At 40.6% G+C, this 18,875-nt stretch overlaps 1 long non-coding RNA gene across 1 annotated transcript; it reads left to right on the forward strand.

The window, feature by feature from the left end:
- Positions 1 to 6,540: 6,540 nt before the first annotated feature.
- LOC122650370 lies at positions 6,541 to 10,415 on the forward strand. Its single transcript, XR_006331417.1, has 7 exons — positions 6,541 to 6,579; positions 6,945 to 7,058; positions 8,197 to 8,405; positions 8,496 to 8,744; positions 9,808 to 9,887; positions 9,982 to 10,041; positions 10,175 to 10,415. It is a non-coding gene; the product is annotated as an uncharacterized LOC122650370 (long non-coding RNA).
- Positions 10,416 to 18,875: the final 8,460 nt, after the last annotated feature.

Here is an 18,875-nt window from a genome sequence, read left to right on the forward strand (position 1 = left end):
AAAGAGATGATCCGGATGGGGGTGTGAAGATATCGGGATTTGTAAAATATCATTACAAATAGCGGAAGGGAAAATAGCAGTGCTGAGAGGGATGTTCCAGGAACGTTGGATGATGAGGTCCGAAACATAATGGTACATCGGATTGGGTTGCATAATTTGGTTAAGGGTGCTGAAAGATGATGAAGGGAGCCATGGATCATTCCACAGGTGTATGGCAGAGCCATCACCAACATGCCATCGAATCATTTGTCTGAAAATAGGAAGGACATGTAGGATGCTATTCCAGGTCCAAGTACCCCGTCCAAGTCTAGATTGTGGATTAAGGAGGGAGGAGTGTGGGAAATATTTTGCCTTGAGAACCTTTGTCACACCCGTATCCCGACAAAGGATAAAATACAATATCAGGGTATGATTGGGGTGACACGCGTCATCCCACCTCACCGCCAGGATCTCGATGCAGTGGCCAACTCACAGTCATAAACCAATATTACAATACAATAATATCAGAGTGCGAAAGACAAAGGATTATTACATTCCAAGATAGGTCAGAGTTTGTGAAAGCGTAAAAGAAATAACTATAAGATGTTCATTGGCTAATGATAATAAGTAACATAGTTACAAAATTCCTATGACCATCAAGTAGCTACCAAAAGGTAAAACATAAAGGTTTATACAAAACACAATGCTCAAAAATAATAAAACGGGAACGATCCCAAGTAACAGTATAGCCCGTAGGCACAATCATCATGGGCAACCATCGCCATGATCCTCAGCCACGGTCTCTGGCTCCACAGTATCATCTGCATCCAAATCTAAAAAGAATGTGTACACGGGGGTTAGCTCCACCGAGCTAGTAAGAGAGAAAAGGGGATGCACAATCACACAATCACAAATAGTCCATGGTGCATGCTATTATTAATTCATTTACCACCTAACACACAATGCTAAGTCAATGGGTATATGCTACTGCAATAACTCGAGAAGACATTATGGATCCTTCCATTCTCACCACAATGCAACCTCAATTATTACTATGGAGCCCGCGCCGGTCGTAGTCATCACCACCCAGAGGCAGACCCCGATAACCATTACTACCCCTGGCCTGGCCTCTCTAACTCTCCACAGGCAGCAGGTGCTCTGGCTACCCAACACCTAAACCCCTGTTGGTAAGGGTCGTAGCATAGGGAACTGATCCTAACCACAGATATACTACATGAATCCTATCGTGTTGAGAGGTACATCCGGTGTGTCAACGTCCCATTCCATCTAACACCGGTACCAAGACAACACGGCGCATACAGGCAAGAATGAGATGCAATATACAATTCCACGTATACGGGGTTGGTGCAGATTTCCCAAGACCGTAACCCAACACAAATCCATATCATCCAAATCATCATCATCGAATAAGAATAAATGCAAATATGCAATCATGCTTGAATGATAATGTCACAATATAATTCATAAATGCATGAATAAGCAATAGTAAACAAGCTCAAACAGTCACCCAAACCCACTCACCAATTACTTCAAATGGAATTTGTATAAGCGCAACGATTCCCGCTCAAAATCACTCCATTGCACATATGTTGGCGCCTATGGAAGTGAATAAGAGTGTGAGAGAGTGTAGGGGAGGCCTCATAGAGAAACCCCACAGTTTACATAAGTTATAAGCCTTAAAAACTGCATCGGAGGCAACGTCGGACTCAGCAGGCTTGCCTCCGACCTTGCCTCCGACCTTCCTGCAGGCTTAGGCCACATCGGAGGCAAACATCGGACTCATGCAGTCTTGCCTCCGACCTTGCCTCCGACCTTCCCTGCAGGCTCAGGACACATCAGAGGCAAACATCGGACTCACGCAGTCTTGCCTCTGACCTTCCTGCGAGCTCGGGACACATCGGAGGCAAACATCGGACTCACGCAGTCTTGCCTCCGATGCAACCCAAGTGTGATTTCAAGGTCTTTAAAAGCCCAGGGTTGTCCCATTTGGTTCTCTAAGCCTCAAGGGACAAGGGAGGGGTGTCTTGGAGTCTATTTGGGTCTTAGAAACACCCAACATTCAAAGATTTAAGGGGGTTTAAAGGATCAAAAGCTCAAAAATCCAGATTTGGGGTTTTCTTTGGTGGTTGAAGCTTTAGAATCAAATAGATTCAGCAAGAGGTCAAAATAGAGGTCTTTATAGGATTGTAATGAAAATAGGAAAGCATCCTACAAGGGGAAACTACACATGACTCGAGCTAACCCTTTGGGTTTCAAAAAGAAATCCCCATCTTGGGGCGCAACCAAAGAACCACCCAAGCTCAAACGAGCAAGGGGGAAAGAGAGAAAAAGGGGGAAAAGGGGCACTTGGCTTACAGTCGAGATACACAAGATGTGCCCTCTTTAAAGCTCCAAACCCAGCAGACCATTTCCTTCTTCTTCTTCCCTTCCTTCTCCTTCTTCTCCTCCTTGCCGCCTCCTCTCTTCAAAGCTCTCCTCCTTTTCACGATTAGGTTAGGAAAGAAAAGAAAAAGAAAGACTAAGGAATAGTCTTACCCCTCTCTCTCATATAGAAAATCACTTTTAATGGCCTGTTTGGATAAGGCCTCATAAGTGTAACCTAGGGTCTATTTGGGTAGGGTCAAACATGGCAGGACACCCATAGCACCTTAGCCATAGGGTCTCACCCACAAGAGTCCTTGTCAGCAGCATTGGATGCAGGGTCGGAGGCAGCCAGTAACCTTGCATCCGATGCGAGTAGGAAGGTGGTTCCCACCATAAGAGGTCAGGGCCTTTGGACCACACTTCGAGGGCTTTGAGAGGGTAGTAAGCACATAATAAAATTTGGTCAACTACTTACCCCTGACACGTCAAGGGGCAACCTCCATGGTCCCGACTAGTTTCCACAGGCAACCTCGTACTATGGTCAATATAGCTGGGTTTGACCACCAGTGAGAACAACTCACCGGCATACGTGGTAGTGATAACTACACGTCACAGGGAAGAATTAATAATTAATTATACTCCCGGGGTGCTGGTATAACATTCTCCCCACCTTACAGGAAATTTCGTCCCCAAAATTTGAGGCAGCTAGGGTCTCAAGTGATAAGGGTTGTTGGATAACAACATCCCAAGTCACCCACATCTTAAACTAAGTCAAAGGTCGGGTCAAGATGAGGCAGTGCCTACATGTCACAGCAAGTCAGGTTCCACAACTCTCTTTTTCTTACAGGGTCACATTACCACAGGGGTGTGGTTCACAATAACCCTAGGAAAACAGGGTTCCAACTACTAAGTTAAGTCTCAAGGAACAAAGGTTCCCTAGATCTTCCAGATCGGGTGATACCACTCTAGCCTTCAGTACTCTGGTCATTCTTGGGTTACAGGATTTAACCTGTCCATGACCCAACATAGGGTTTACATTCTGAAGGCTTTCACATCTGGTTGTCTCATTACCTAACCCAACTTTAGAATGATTTGGAATATTGATGGAATCTCCTATTGTTCACTCCCAGTACGGAGGGAACGCATTTGGTGATCCATTACCCCATTCATATCGTCGTTGGAGAAGGTCTTGTTACATCCTTCGGTTTCAACTTTCACAACCTTTAAACCTACTACGAGTTATCCCACAAGGAAGAGTCCACATCAGTCCTCTTTCGAGAACCAATAACCCTTCAATAGTTTTGGTCCAAGTCAACTCTTCAAGCAAGTCTCAATAAATTAACCTACTCGGTCATTAAATTCATTATTCATTACCCTAAGGTTTGGTCAACCAAGGTCAGGGCTCCAACTAGTTTCACAGCAAGGTCGAGGTAAGTCATACTTATAGTACCAGAGAATCACTCTAGTCACACAAGTCCAAGGTTCTAAGGGATAACTATATATATATATCACACCAATATGTAGGCATAGATTCAATAATTACATTCAAATTCCTATGGACATATCTGTCATCTAGGTCAATCCACCAGAACAAGAAGTTCTCAGGTACGGTTCGCTAAGTCCTTTCTTTGGAAAGTCAAATCACGGTGTAGGACTTTCTCTATGAGTCTAAACAAGGTTTGGATGGACCAAGTAAAGTCCAAATAAAGTCATCACTAGCTTGAGGTGTTATGAGTGACTTCCAAATACACGTGACCTTCATGGCTTACTCAAATAAACAGCCCAAACCAGCCTATTACTTTCCTTTCCTAGTACCTACCCACAGGTTTAGATTCTACGCACCCCCTTAAGGGTCTCTACCCGCATAGATTTAGGTTTCCCTATCCATAAGGTTTGAGTCCTTACATTCATAGGGTCTAAGGATCTTCATCCTCAAGGGTAACTCTTCTCCTTTTAGGTAAGAGAGGAGTCACAGCGGTTACCAATGCCTGCTAGTTCTTATTAGCTGGCCCAGTCGGGTACAAGTCCTAACCTTCCCTGCAGGCTCAGGACACATCGGAGGCAAACATCGGACTCACGCAGTCTTGCCTCCGACCTTCCCTGCAGGCTCAGGACACATAGGAGGCAAGACTGCGTGAGTCCGATGTTTGCCTCCGATGTGGCCTAAGCCTGCAGGAAGGTCGGAGGCAAGCCTGCTGAGTCCGACGTTGCCTCCGATGCAGTTTTTAAGGCTTATAACTTATGTAAACTGTGGGGTTTCTCTATGAGGCCTCCCCTACACTCTCTCACACTCTTATTCACTTCCATAGGCGCCAACATATGTGCAATGGAGTGATTTTGAGCGGGAATCGTTGCGCTTATACAAATTCCATTTGAAGTAATTGGTGAGTGGGTTTGGGTGACTGTTTGAGCTTGTTTACTATTGCTTATTCATGCATTTATGAATTATATTATGACATTATCATTCAAGCATGATTGCATATTTGCATTTATTCTTATTCGATGATGATGATTTGGATGATATGGATTTGTGTTGGGTTACGGTCTTGGGAAAGCTGCCGGAACCCCCGTATTACGTGGAATTGTATATTGCATCTCATTCTTGCCTGTATGCGCCGTGTTGTGCTGGTACCCGGGTGTTAGATGGAATGGGACGTTGACACACCCGGATGTACCTCTCAACACGATAGGATTCATGTAGTATATCTGTGGTTAGGATCAGTTCCCTATGCTACGACCCTTACCAACAGGGGTTTAGGTGTTGGGTAGCCAGAGCACCTGCTGCCTGTGGAGAGTTAGAGAGGCCAGGCCAGGGGTAGTAATGGTTATCGGGGTCTGCCTCTAGGTGGTGATGACTACGACCGGCGCGGGCTCCATAGTAATAATTGAGGTTGCATTGTGGTGAGAATGGAAGGATCCATAATGTCTTCTCGAGTTATTGCAGTAGCATATACCCATTGACTTAGCATTGTGTGTTAGGTGGTAAATGAATTAATAATAGCATGCACCATGGACTATTTGTGATTGTGTGATTGTGCATCCCCTTTTCTCTCTCACTAGCTCGGTGGAGCTAACCCCCGTGTACACATTCTTTTTAGATTTGGATGCAGATGATACTGTGGAGCCAGAGACCGTGACTGAGGATCATGGCGATGGTTGCCCATGATGATTGTGCCTACGGGCTATACTGTTACTTGGGATCGTTCCCGTTTTATTATTTTTGAGCATTGTGTTTTGTATAAACCTTTATGTTTTACCTTTTGGTAGCTACTTGATGGTCATAGGAATTTTGTAACTATGTTACTTATTATCATTAGCCAATGAACATCTTATAGTTATTTCTTTTACGCTTTCACAAACTCTGACCTATCTTGGAATGTAATATTCCTTTGTCTTTCGCACTCTGATATTATTGTATTGTAATGTTGGTTTATGACTGTGAGTTGGCCACTGCATCGAGATCCTGGCGGTGAGGTGGGATGACGCGTGTCACCCCAATCATACCCTGATATTGTATTTTATCCCTTGTCGGGATACGGGTGTGACAACCTTGGCCCAGAGAGACTGAGGTTCAGAAACCAATCTCCAAGTCAGTTTTAAAATAAGTGCCCTATTATGGTCCCAATGTGAACGCATGCCCAATCCCCCACTCCTCTTGGGTCGGCAAATGGAGGTCCAAGAAAGTAGAGAATGTGCCTTACAGCCCACCGGTTTGCCATTTCAAAAGGTGGAGCTAATAGAATCCAGTCGAGCACGGACGGATTTTGGGAAAAGGAAGGTAGACATTTGGTATGTGGGAATAGAATGGAGGACAGATTTAATGAGAGTTAATTTGCCTGCTTGGGACAGCAGCTTACCATTCCAGGCCGACAGTTTCCTAGTTACTCGATCAAGAACTGGAGCAAGGGTGCGAACCTTGGAGCGATGAGGAAAAAGAGTGGTGCCAAGATACCTGGAATTAGGGTTCATGTCTCCAATCTCAAGAAGTCGACAGATATCAGTCGTCGGTTGGTTTCTTGTAGTCTTGGTGAGTTTTGTTTTCTTCTTCGTTTTGACCTTTGGGAGCTAAATTAGATTGTGAAGTAAAAGAATTTGGTCTTCATTTCATTGAATCTCTAGCTAGCTTCCCTCCAAGGGCTTAAAGAAGGTCAGTGTTTCCCCCCCCTCTCTCTTCAGAGTAACTTTGTTGTTTCAATTTAGTAATCCTTGAAGAAGGTTAGATTTTGTGTGTTTTGATTAAAAATTTCTTATTTGTTTATGCTTTTAATCGAGTTGCGAACTTGTTTATAGGGAAAATTGGCCTTATGTAGTGATGGAGATTTATTTATTCTAGACAGATTCCCTTATATTATTATTTAGGTTGTTCCCGAATGTCGCTTATTCAATTTCCTCTTAAATGTAATCCACATTTGTTTTGATCCTTTCAATTAAAATTAATTTGTTTTTCGTGGGATTATGGTCATGAATCTCATTTCTGCTTTTAGTCTTTTTTACGATCATGAATTTGATTCGGATGTAATCTTATTTTTTGTATAAATGTAAGTGAATCAGAAGCTTGGGGTTTTTTTTTTTTTGGGCAGCATTATATCCTCCGCAAAGTTGTTGAAAGATGAATATGAGGATCGTACCTTTGTTCTTTGCCTTGCTTGTTTCATTGGTTTACGAGGATGTGAGGCACATATTCTCAGATTCTGGTGAGAGAAGTAGATAAGAATACTGTTGCGTGTGGAAACCTCCGGTGCACGGTTCGCCCACGGATGAGCTTGCAAAAAATTGAGTGAGCGCAAGAGGGCCGGTGTGGCTCCAGCCTAGGAATCTCCGACGCTCAAGTTAGGTCTCCAATGCGACAGCGTAACAGCTAGTGAAAGTAACTTGGGGAATTGTGCTCCATACCTGGGTATTTATAGAGGGAGATGAGGCGGTTGGAGGAGTCCTGATATGGTAGGAGTTCTTCTCGTGGAAGGCTCTTCCATGTAGAGCGGAGTGGAGAGACATTTTCGGGGTCGGACTCCTGTTAAGGTAAGAGTCCTAATGGGAGTGTGATTCAATATCGTGTAGGGATCGTGGCTCGATCCTTATCCCGGGATACTTGGGCGGTGCTGACGTGGCTCCGCGATTCCTGGCAGGCCGTTGTGATGACCTTGGTGGAGGGCTCGGCCTAGGAGGTCGGCCATGGGAGGTCGATCTCGACAGTCACCTCGGCCTTGACTGTCCTGTGTATGCTCGGCCAGGGAGGTTGACCTCGTCAGTCACCTCGGCCTAGGCCGTCCTGTGCATGCTCGGCCAAGGAGGTCGGCATGGGTGATGTGTTGCGGGCTCAGCAGAGTGCTCGGTCCAGCCATGTGACCTGACGGAGACCAGGTCGGCCTGGTTTCTGATTCAGCTCGGTTCGGTTCTTGGGGTGACCCCAGCTCGGCCACGTGGCGGCTTCTGATTGGTGAGGTGATTTTATGCTGTATCAAATACCATTTTGTTATTTTGATGGTCTGGTGTTTCATGAAATGTCTTTCCATACGCATCTCATAGATATCAGGTGTGTTTAAACGAAGAAATAAAGGTGCTCCTGGTGTAGAGGTTTCAGCAGAATTGCAATCTTAGGTTCCACAATTTTTTCTTTTTTTATTTTTTTATTTGCATTTTTATTAATCCCCCCTTTTTGATTGAAAGGAATCCAGGAGGTGCCAAGTATTTCTTTTTCCCCAGTTCTTCATAGGTCTAATAAAGTCTTTGTTTGGTACTTTAGTGAAGAGGACTAAGCATTGATGTGCCACTGATCACTAATCTTACCATAGTTTTTTTAAAAGATGGGTTTGAGGTCACCATGTTATGCAGGAAAATTAGCCGGGACTAGTGTGACCTCTGTCCAAATCCAGCCTGTTTTCCGATCTTCTGAAGGGTTATCACCATAGTTCCTCTGTCTTTCATGCTTGGAAGTATCAAGAAAAACTGTGAATTCCATAAGTGACCCATTGTTACCAGAGAAAGTTAGTGCATTTGTGAACAATGCGTGTCAGATACTTCCTTCAGATATGCGAGTAAAGGTATCAAATCCCTTTGATATTGTTGATGTTGGAGAACATTTTTTTCTCTTTATTCTTGCGTCTTGATTTTATTTTTGTCCTACATTGCAGTGTGTTGAGATGTTAGAGATGAACATCAATCAAGCTATTGTGTTTCTTAAAGACTACTTCAGTGAAGAAAAGCTGTGCAACAGTACGGGGTTGTGCCCTACAAATGCCAATACCTTTCCATTGTTAAGCTTTGGCAAGGATCTACGGTTATCTCTAGACCGTGATTTATCGAGTAAACCTGCAATGAACACCAGGCTTCTGCCTAAAGAGCAGACTGCCTCCTCTATGTTACAGAAGTTCACTAATAAGGTAGCTAAATGCTCAACCATGTAGTCTCACTTCCGGCTTTCTGTACCTTATTTTTTCTATGAATTCAGTGTCATGGAGCTTTCAAGTAAAGTTTCGAGTTATACATTGGAAGATGAACTTATTAAGTGTTGTCAAGTAGTTGCCTAGGCAACCATGCTGTTCAAAGGATCAGGACCAATAAAAAGCTTAGATGGTGATTATTGGGATGGCAATGTACGGGGAAGATGTAGGTAGCTGTCTAATGTCTCTTATATTCAACTTTTGTGCTTCTCTTCTGGAGGTTAGGCCCTCCAACTTTCGTACTTCTCTTCTAGAGGTTTGGTGCTGCCTCCATATCAGCCCTCGATGCCCCTGTTCCTTCCTTCTTACCTTCTTGCTGAAGATCACCTTTGCTTTATGGTGACCAAGGTCTGTTGCCCAGGCTAAGCCCTTGTTTTTTTATTTTTTAAACTGAAGCAACTTTCATAGGTTGCAAAACCCTGAACTAGTGATGTCTGGCTTTGCTTTTTTCCCCTGTCAATAGAAAATTTGACAAGGAACAAATTTTCTTTCTATATCCATGATCCTTAAGCACCAATTATGCATAATTTATTGTAAGACTTGCAGGAGATGACTGTTGGGCTTTTCATATTTTATATTTCAGTATTGACAATGTTGGCTCAACCTTGCCTGGAAAACTGAGATGGCATAAGTAATGTGTCTATACATTATGGGATTGCTTCATCCCCCCTCCCCCAACACACACTTTTTTTCCTTTAAAGCAAAGGGGGGGGGGGTTTGGGATTGTTTTTAATATGCTACGACTTCTTGTTGTTATTCATACCGTTTTGAGTTGTGCAAATTAATGCTGAAGATTGTTATATAACGAAAAAAAAAAATGTCCTTAAATTAATCTGAAGGCTACAAAAAGCAGTATCTAGATTAATTTGTGCTTAATATAATACATGACTTTATGCTCCTGTCTTTTAGGGGGAAGGCAAAAGAATTGTCATCTTCTTAGTTCATCATTTTAGGGGGAAATGAAGAAAGAAAAAATTTGTCTTCTTCTTCTAAAATTTTCTAGAATTAGAAAACAAAAGCTGTGCTGCATGTCATGCTGCCATAGAAGATATACGTAATGACTTGGAGGATCCTAAGATGAAGGTAAAATCTTAGGATGGAACTTACGAATGTGAATTAAACTTTTTTTTTTTTGGTTCCTGACGTATCAATTCAAGATTTTGCTCTTAATTTGCAGATTAAAGTAATTAGGATTCTTCTTAAGGCTTGCGAAAGTGTTGAGAACAACATAAAAGAAGTAAGTCAATCTGCCATTCTTTTGTTTGATCCTCATCAGTGAGATCTTAAAGATGCTAATATTATTGTTGTTGTTTTTTCCACCCCCTCTCTACTTGACATGTTGCAAATTTGGGACATTGTTTTATTTGCAGTGCAAGAGAATGGTTCTGAAATATGGTCCTCTGATTTTGGCAAATCTTGAGAAATACCTAAGCAACAATGACTTGTGCAGCATGGCTCATATATGCAAACCCATGACTGGCAACACTCTCAAAGCCATGGAAAGTTTTCGTCCACTAATAGAGTTGCCAACCAGCTCGAAGACTGATGCGATTTCCAAATGAAATTCTCTGTGGAAAGAAAATATAAGATTAAATGCTCCATCAATGTACATAATGTCGTTCTGATTGTGTGTTTTGCCGTGATTGCATGTTGCCATGAAGGAATATTATAAGGAGTGATTATAAACTATGAAGGATCCCCCCCCCCCCTAATCCCCAAAGTAAAAAAACAGAACAAAAAGACTCAGTTGATGTATGCCTTGCTAATATGCTTCTTATGGATGCCATTTCTGAGAAAGTATTGGGGTCATTGTTTAGAGCACTGGTAAAAGGTCTGGGCTGCCAAGGCATATGCTCGGGTTCAGTTGATGGATGCCACTTTGTGCCAAATCCCCAAAAATTAGGACAGACTCTAAACTCACCCCTCCTAGGATCCCACTGCATAGGCGTGACAAGCGCCGGGTAACTATATTATGAGAATTATCAGAAGTGACTGTTTAGTGCCAGGATGGAAAGTGTACTGTAATCTTTGTATAAGTGAAATATAGGGGTTAGCTTTTGTTAGCTTATATACTGGTTTGGAAGATATTCTTGAAATGGTTTGGATGATATTCTTGAAAATTTAAAATACTAGTCTACTAATACATGATCTAAACTGGATGAATCCAAAATTTGATACTATCACTGAAATCACCTTTAAATTTCTTTTCCTTTTTAATGAAGTCATAGTTTTATTTCTAAAGAACTGAAGTAATAGTACAACTACTAAGAGAGTGAAAGCATATAGCAAGCCAAGAGAAATAATAAGAAGAAGAAAAGGAAACAAAGTCAGCTACAATATCACACTGGGATGATTATATAATCATAACAAATGGAGCTGTTTGGTCTGTCTGTAATTCTGTATACAGGTGGAGATGGATGAGGCCTTCTTTTGGATTTGAATTCTTGGTGGATCCATATCTAATATTATTACGAAAAACACCAACTTGGCCAGAGGACTCTAATCCCAGCAAATTTCTGAGGATTGGAGTCCTGGAGGCCCATGATACAAAAACCAAAGATGCTTCTTGTTGCTCAGCTAATCATTTGTCTAACTCATTTTCTGATAGGATGGAGCTATCTGCAGCTTGAGCTGTAGCAGTCTTCACCTTCCAAACATGCCCTTGTTCTTTAGATCATTTGGTGATCACCTAAGAAATCTTAGAAGGACCAGTCAGAATGCATATTAATCTTTTATCATCCACAAGGTGATGATTGATTACAATATTAGAAGAAAGTATTAATTACAGGCCTTCTATGGGGATGGATACCTTCGTTGGAGACGAGACGTCCTAAACTTATCAGGGAACAATGGTATGAAACACAATATCCCTCATTCATTCTGGCCCCAGCAACATCGCAGTACGTATATAAAACAATTAGAAGCAGTAGTACTACACACTTGAAATAGTCAGCTCAACAGATAGATTAAAAACAAAAAACAAAAAACAAAAAAAACACAATCACTGAAGACAATAAAAGATGTATTCTAGCTCCACGACCCTCCTTCTCCACCACCTGGGGAAGAGCATTCTAGCACCACGACCCTCATCCTCCACCACCTGGGGAAGAGCTTTCTCCAGGGCCTTCATCGTGTAGTATGCCCTTGAAGACATGCCCTCCGATGTTCACGGCAGTCTCATATGCATACGGACTGTCTTGCTCATTGAAGGAGTTCACCCTCAAGCAACGAAAAGCCGGAGAATTCACTTCTGCTGGAAAATCCACATCCGACCCTGATCAACTCCAAACAACATACTTAGAATTGTCAAAAGAAAAAAAATACCAAATACAGCATCAAACCAAGAAGAAGTAAATAAAGAAACACCAGTATCATTATGTTGTTTTTTTTAATCTGAAATAAAATAGAAAAACAATGGATAATCTATATCCATCTTAATGACTTAATCAGTTGAGTACGACGTAGGTTTCAAGTAAACCGAACCACATTAAAATTCTGGTGCCATCCCATCTTCTGTCTTCTCTTTCCCTTACATTCTTCTTTTCTTGAAACTTTAGACTTAAACATCATCAATGGACAGCATTTGTTTTTTTAACTTTACTGATCGGGATCTGCAGAAGTTAAAAAAAAAAAAATGAACCTTTTTTATTTTTGTTTTTTAGTTTCAAAAACAAAGAGGACCTATTTTTTCTCGCCTTTCATGTTTCTTTTCCCGTGTTCTTTTACCCGTCCAGTATCAACAATCAGGTTGGTAACATGAAGATGTGAAGGGGATGGTAACAAGAGCCATGGCAATGTTCATCCACTTCCCTGAGCTCTCTGTGTTGTTCAGACCATGGGCTTCCTGATTCTCAATATCGTTGAGCTGCTGACCCTGGGTCTCCACTAGAGCAGCCATTTCAGAAAACGTGGACAACAGCTGTCTTGGGTGCTTTTTTTCTTGATAATACTGGGCTTTTCGGGGTGAAACCACAACTTTGTGAGAGAGATAGAGAGAGAGGGGGGGTGTGTGTTCTGTTCCAGTGGAGGAGAGAATGGTTTCTGTTCGAGTGGAGGAGAGTAAGCTTCACGCGGTTTGCATACCAGCCCCAGCCCAGGGCCACATAAACCCCATGCTTAAGGTGGCAAAGCTTCTCCACCATAGACTTAAACATCATCAACGGACAGAATTTTGGTTTTTTTTTTTTTTTGAAATCTAACAGTATTGGCCCCAAATCGAAAACATAACCTGCTAGAAATAGAGCAAAGTACGGGAGCTGTACCTGTGGGGGGGAAACGACTGGAGGTGGAGGCGAAGTTTCTGGGACTGGGACTGGGACTGCTTCGGGGGGAGGACTCAACTTGGCTTCTTGGACTGCTCCTAGGACTCCATCCTTGGCTTCTGGGACTGCTTCTCGGACTCCATCCTTGACTTCTGGGCTCAATGGAGAGTTGTTGCAGTTGTTCATGCAGCTGTTGCTTGTGTACACGTCTTGTGGCAGCAGGCACCCAAGTGCTCTCGACATGGGTCGGGCACTCAAGCCCCAGGATGTTGCAGCAAGTCCTGCACCTCCCATAGGTACACTCTCTCTTGGCTTTGTTTCCACAGCCTTTACATTTTGCTATTTCCATGAGGACTAGAAGATAGAGAAGTAGGAGAAAAGAGATAGATTTATATCTCTCTTTCTCTCTCTCTCTCTCTAATCAACAACGTCAATATAGGCTTTAACGTAAGTTGGTGGGCGGATTAAATGCATATGGAAAGTGGTCCGACTCTGCCACACTTCGCTAGCAAACTTATATTGAATTGAAACCTCTAACAACAGGCAGTAAAAATAAGAGACTTAACGGTATCCAACTTTGCCTCTTGTTAAAACCCAATGCAAACTTATATTGAATTGAAACCTAAATATAAATATGAGATAGTGAGCCTACCTGTTACTAAAATTTTGGCCCCATAACACCTGCCATGTAGTGGAGAGGGCTGGTAGACCTGCATTTACTCGAAGTAATTAATTAAGAGGGAGAATTTGGATGGGAACAGGTTTCAATAGAATGATATCATATAAATACACCAACTCTGGTGTCTGAAGTCAGTAGATATAAAACTCCACAACTTAAAGAAGAGTATTATTCAATTCCGAATGGTTGAGATTAATTAGTAATTGTAAATTATGAAGATGAAGTATAAAATCTGCCATGCTACATGCCTCATTTATATGGAAACCAAAAGAAGTAAACTATATAAGGGGCATCGGAAGAATCTGAAAATCCAATTACACTACAAAGGGGGAATTCAGAATGTTACATGCCAATTGCAATAACTTACAACAGCATGCCATCAATGAAGTTCTGACTAAATTTCCAAGCAGTTGCAGTTAGAGTGAATTTGTCACATCAATGATGATATTTCATGAACAAAAAACCATGAAAGGATTGAGTGGTAGGGATTCCTTTTTTTTTTTTTTGCTTTTTGACCCAGCCCATGGCATGTCCTAACTCATACATTTCCCCAAGGCTAAACAGGTCCAATCATCTCATCCTCTCCAGGTTTTGAAATATTGATCTAGCTCACAGCCAATGGATGTTAAGCTACTTAACAAACCCCAAGGGGCATGAACATCTATGAACAACAACCCAATATCATCAAATATATTGCACATCATTAAGGATCGCTTTTAAATTTGTGTAGCTTTGTTTAAAGAGGGATATTCTATAGATACCACATTTTGTCACCTAGCGGATTTTCTCGGCAATAATAAGAAGAATCTTGTGGAACTTCTTTTGGTATGTTGTATTTTTTTTTTAAAGGGAAAAAGATCTTTACTTGGTGGTGCCCCCTAGCACTCTCACAAAACGATGTGAAATAACACCCCTACGACCCTAACCCCTAGGTGGATACCAAGCTAAGCACTCTTCCCCATTGGTCCAGATGTTGGTGTAGAGACCATGCGAGCAAGCACAGATCTCATACCCTTTTTTTCAATGATTGAATTGCCCTAGTTAGGATTGGACCATCGAATCAGCTCAAAATTGGCCCAAATTCTGAACTCATTTAAACATTGTATTAAAAGATGGTACAAAAACCGATGCAATTTAACCATTACTTAAAATAAAAACTTCAATTAGCCAAGCACTTAGTGTGTTTTTTCAAACATGTTCTTAGAGAGAGACAAGGCAGGAGATCACTATATGGGCATGTAACCCTTACACCAGCGCGGAGCTAATGAGAGAGTATGGACGGGCATCCAACATGGATGTGATTTTTTATTTTCACAAGATGGAACGATAACTTCGTGCACTCTTGAGTTTGTGCTCAAGAGCTACACGGTCGGTTAGCGTTCTTTCTCCCTAGAGAAATTAATGCCTGATTTCTATACCATCGTATGGTTTTGAGAATAAATTTTTCAATGACGTTTCGTTTGCGAAAATCGGATCATCGGATTTAAAGTTATAGTTTTCTGGAGCTTTAGACTAAAAAGTATGTAAGAACAGTGCCAAATTTAGATGCCACGTGACAATTATCTTGTGGTGCCACATGTAAATCTTATGGTGTTGCGTTGATATTACTATTTGACTGACTTTCTCCTATGTTGATATTTTAAGAAAAGGGTGTCTGTTTGTAACCAGACTATACTAATTTACAGAACCTTCTCCGCATTGTTGTTTGGAAAGATGGAATTACCTCCACTATTTCATAATGATTCCTTGTTTTTTCCGGCGATTCTATTTCATCAATGCCTTCCAAGAAAGTCATAGAAACCAGTCTATTCTGGCCATTTCCGGTGACTACCGACCAACCATTACACTATTATCTCCGCTATTAGTACTTTATCACATAATTACCTTATTACCCATACAGTAGGAACTTTTAATTTTTTCACCTGCCACACAGTCCAAATCCTAATGTAGTAAGAACAATGGATGTCTGACATTGAACATAAAAGAGTGGTTACAACATATTATAAACAGATTCTCCCTTAAGAAAAAGTGCTTCAAAAATATTTTTGCGAAAAAATCAATCAAATCCATTTCCACAAAAATCATAAGAAAATAAAATCTTTTGAATCTATTTCAAGAGACAAGACCCAAACACACCTTTTTCTACTGCACTCATTTATTCACGATCATTATTGGTTACTGACTTTCACTAGCTACTAATGGAGATTCCTTTTAGGGAAATTATTCCATGATTGATTGTGTTTTTTTTTTTTTTTTCTTTGATTAATTGGTTTCCACTACTATCTCTACCATTAGGATCGTGATCCTCTGTTGTTGCCTGTTCGTGCGGTCGGCATGCAGCCTCACACAGGCATAGACGAAATGACCATCCTACCCCATCCAACAGGGTGCTCAAGCGATGGATAGGATAGTCATTCCACCCTTGCTTGTGTGAGGCTGCTCGTCAACCGCACGGGCAACGGAAACAGAGGATCCAAATTGCGACCACTACTATTACTACCACTAGCACTACTACTAACACTACCTGGAGGTACTCTTTTAATTCCATAAAATTGATTGTTCTTTTGTTGATTCAAGTACTAAGTAATGGTTGTCCATTCACTCCGTTGTTGATTGTCTTCCACTGCTAAAATCTAGTTTTTCCTTTCTTGACTTGTTTGACTTGATCATTAAAAAATACTTTCTTTTTTTCTCCTCAAGTGGGAATTCAGTTTTGATGATTTTTTTTTGCCCTCATGATGCACAATGCTGATGTCATTTTATTACAATAATAGAATTCATTGTCAAAAGGAAGGAGGAAAACTCAGTCAGTCAAGTCCATTGTGGTCCCACTCCAATAAAACCAGAGCATGGAAGAATGCTAAAAATCGTTGAAAATAATAAAAAGGAAAATCAAAACAAATCTGATTTTCCACAATGAAATCTTGCACCCATTATTAACTTACGAATGATCAAAAGAAAAGAAAAGAAAAGAAAAACCACTTTGAGTCAATTTGAAACAGGGTGTGAATCCAATTGATGGTCTCAGTCAGGTCGTCAAGACTCAAGAGTCAAGAGGGGGAGGGGGAGGGGGAGGGGGGGGTCCTTAAAACCGTAGTGTATGGTCTGAGTCGGGTCGTCTCAAGACTCGGGTCATCTTGGAGAATGTATCTCTACTTTGCCATCATTACCTTGTATTGAACAAAACATATGATTGAAAGATATAGTTGACCAGCGCATCTCACTTCTCACAATTCAGGCTGTTGAGAAATTGGTTTCACTTATGAAGTTGGCATTCTCTTATTTGCATGAGAATCCGCAATCTCGGCCAATCATGCAACAAGTGTCTCAAGAGCTACCAATTTGCAACATTTCCTAAAACGATTCCATGAAATAACATTTGGACAACTATTGAATCTTCAGGTGAGATTTAGTCCAACATATGAAGAATTTTGTGTAGTTTGAGCCCATGTAGCATTTTCCTTCCTCTATGTGTGGTATATAGTGAAGAGTTTGGTTAGTTTATCTTGTATCTTATACACATTATTGTGATAAAAAGTCAAGTCATGCATATTATTACCACATCTTTCTTATTTTTATGTATTCTACAGTTTGTGTGGTCTTTTATTTATTTGATGGTAAATTGTCTTTCATTTGTTGACTATTCTCAATTGTGTGTGCATGTGAGTGTGTGTCTGTCTGTCTGTGTAGGTGTGTGCGTGTGTGCATGCTTAAATTTGAAGGGTAATAAGGGTACTTATCTTGGGGCTTAAGGCTCGTCAAACATGGAAATTGAGTTCGAATTGGTCCGAAATCAGTATTTAAGATGAATCAGTTAGCAACGGGGCGAAACGTACATTAGAAAACTTGTACAGATATGCCAATTCAAATGAGGGGGAATTGAGGTTGATCGTGACCGATTTCAATCCGATATGGCTGGTTTGAATCAGGGGGAATTGGGATATTTTGATCCGAATTGGTAGATTCGATCAATTCGACTCCAATTTTTTAAACCCTGGCTTTGCAATTGAGAAAATGTAGCTCAAATATTCAGCTAAAAGAAAGAAAAAAAAAACTTTAATAAGAGAACTCAAATTGTCACATTTTAGTATTTTAGTATTTAACAGAGAAGAATAGGAGATTCTGTAGTGATGATCATCAATACTTGACTATAGGTTTCTAGACCCATTCACTTCCAAGTAAAGAGGTCCCTAATAATCTATATTATATGCATGGGAGCTATATATATATATATAGCCCACTGAATATGCTTGAAAAAGATTAGGGCTACGTACGTACTGTGGGCCTTCTTTTCTTCGACATATATAGGGCTATGCCAAGGTTTAAACCACATGTAAAATTCAAATAATTTGTGAATTACAATTCAATATTAATTAATACAAGTCATAATAGCAGATCGAAACAATTTACTACAGACATAAAAATCGAAAGAAAAACTCTTAATTAGCTAGCTTAATTATTACCTTTTCTTATCAAATTCAGTAACTTCTAATACCCTCATTTGAATTCTACCCAAAAAAAAAAAAACCTCATTTGAAAGTTATGAAATTTTTATTACTTACTTAGTATAGTAAATATTTGCTGGTTATCATACATTAAAATCTTATGATTTACTAAGACTCTGCCATACTTCACTAGTTAAAGTGATGCCTAGAAGGACCCTAATTTTAATGTTTCTTCAATTGTATTTTAAAAAAATTCCGACAATAAATTGAATTTGTAACAAACCTTATGAATTGTCGGTGCCAAGAAGTTGATTTATTAGGTGGGCAATTAGCATCATAAAAAAAAAAAAACAAAAATTTAAGGAAATCCTTTGGAATGAATCTCCAACACATGTTTTTTCAACCTTATGGTGGGATCGAGCTTCCTGAAAGTGAAAGTGAGGTGCTTGATAATAAATATAGAGTGATGGCAAAAATATAATACAAGTTGCGGCGAAACCCATTCAATTGAGAGAAGGCTAGCTAGCTATATATTAACCATATCTAAGAGGATGAAATATTTAAAAATTAATAATAATATCAATAGATTTTGAGAAAGATTTATTCTTTAATGATCCAACATTATCCAAAGTGGAAGATCTCTCTCAACGTACCCCTTTTGCCATTTCTAATCAATTAAGAACCA

Source organism: Telopea speciosissima, chromosome 2 (assembly GCF_018873765.1).
Source record: "Telopea speciosissima isolate NSW1024214 ecotype Mountain lineage chromosome 2, Tspe_v1, whole genome shotgun sequence".
Classification (NCBI taxonomy): domain Eukaryota; kingdom Viridiplantae; phylum Streptophyta; class Magnoliopsida; order Proteales; family Proteaceae; genus Telopea; species Telopea speciosissima.